General features: G+C 35.9%; 1 pseudogene across 1 annotated transcript; it reads left to right on the top strand.

The window, feature by feature from the left end:
* Positions 1 to 339: 339 nt before the first annotated feature.
* LOC307048436 (developmental pluripotency-associated protein 3-like) lies at positions 340 to 840 on the top strand (annotated as a pseudogene). The gene has a single exon. The product of its transcript is annotated as a developmental pluripotency-associated protein 3-like (transcript).
* The last annotated feature ends 1,050 nt before the right edge of the window (positions 841 to 1,890 follow it).

Here is a 1,890-nt window from a genome sequence, read left to right as displayed (position 1 = left end):
TGGGTCAAGTCTTCCTTGTGTGTTACAGTTTTATGATGTGGAGGATATTTAGAATCTGGGTATTCTGCCTCTAAATGGCAGTAGTTTATAAAAATTATTTTGCAACCAGGTTTTCCTCAGAAATTTTTAGATGCCTGTTGGGGGCAGCAATGCTTCCTATTGAAAGTAACTAATTTAAAGAATCATGGGTTGGATTCTTCTCTCACCTCCATGTGCCAGCTTGGATTTTTCTCCCTCTTTCTTAGCTCTGTAGTTCTTCCAGGCTACTTTGTAGCAATTTGATTCTAAAGCATCACCTTCCACTGGAACCCAAAGGTCTGGGGGAGCTTCAAGCTCCCAATGGATTCATATGAGGTTAACCCAACCTGGAGCCTGGAGCCTTGAGTCTCCTCAAATGTCCATCGATGAAAATTCCCAGGCAATTCCAGTTGCCTCTCAAACTATGTCTGAAGTGTTAATAAAGAACCTCAGTAACTTGATGCTCAACCCCATATCAAATTGCCCTTCATTCTACCAGAATGTCTACCTCAACCTACTGGGCAGTTACTTGGTGAAAACATACCCTGTAGGAGAGGGGTGAGGACCATGTTAACTGATCAGAGAGATAAGATGGAGTGGCTGATTCAATCTATTAAAAAGTGCTACTACAAAGGAGTTTCTCCATCTGACTCTCAAAGAGAACCACTGCAGAACGACGTTGAGACTCCCTCAAGAGTGCAAAGATTTAGATGCAGCTGTCGTTTTTGCCAGTCTCATAGAGATCCTTCTGAGGATAATTATGAGAATTATTACACCAATAAGTATTACAGTAATTATGACATGGAGTTGGATGAGCCATAAACCTCATTCTTGTACTATTCTTTCTTGCTGGCAATTTTAGGTTCATCATGAAGCAGCTTGGGAAAGATTGTGTACCAATATTTTGATAACCTATATTATAAGTTCTGTGATGTCTTTTTTTCTTGCATCTCTTTTCTACCTTAATACAGTAACTTATAAGGAATCTATGTAGCTTGCATTTGAATGACTTGAATATACTTTAGTTCCACTTTGTGAAACAAAGTAACTTGTGTGGAAGGAATGTGAAGAAAACATTGGGTGGCTTGGCCACAGCATTGTTAGAAGAGCATGTTGAATTGTAATAAAAATTTTTGATGTCCTATTTCAAAAAAAAGAAAGAAACATGAATATTACAATTATTTCATAAATTAGATATTTTAGATTTACTTGTTCTCAATCCTATTTAAACCATCATAAAATGTGATAATTATTAATTCATTTTACTTTAGTCAAATGTTAAAAATGTAAAATTCAGGATAAAATTACTTAGTAAATTGGTGTTTTAACGTAGTGTTCTGTCTCTGTGAGTATGTGTGTGTATGTATGTGTGTGTGTATGTGCACTAGTATAAGTTAATCATTGTCCATATTGGATATTTTGTTTTTTCTTTCATTGTATTCATCTAGATTTGCAGAATTAATAACATCTGCACAAAAATTGCAAAGAAATTCCTTCCTTGTGTTTATAAATTTTATTGTGATGAAATTGATGTGGATCCCTTAAAGGAAATAATTACTTCTTAGTTTTTATCCAAGGGAATGTGGCCTGAGCAAGTGTCTCTTGATTGGTGGTGGTGGATGAAGTGTGAGCCCTTTGAAAGTCACTTAATAGTAGCTTTTGAAGTAGCAATTTCGACCACCTGCACTGGACCATCTGAACCCATCATTATTTCTGCTCTGTGAAGTAGGTTGTCATTATGGTTCACACAAACACATTACTGTTTTTTCATAACTAGATCAGTTCACCTGGGACAAAAAATAGGAGAAATCTTCTGTACAGAAATCCTTCATGCAGAGAGGATAGCTTGATTAAATATTATTATTAATGGAA

The sequence above is a fragment of the Hyperoodon ampullatus genome, assembly GCF_949752795.1.
Source record: "Hyperoodon ampullatus genome assembly, chromosome: 2".
NCBI lineage: Eukaryota > Metazoa > Chordata > Mammalia > Artiodactyla > Ziphiidae > Hyperoodon > Hyperoodon ampullatus.
The sequence above is the reverse complement of the archived record's forward strand: the minus strand, read 5'-3'. Positions and strand labels throughout refer to the sequence as shown.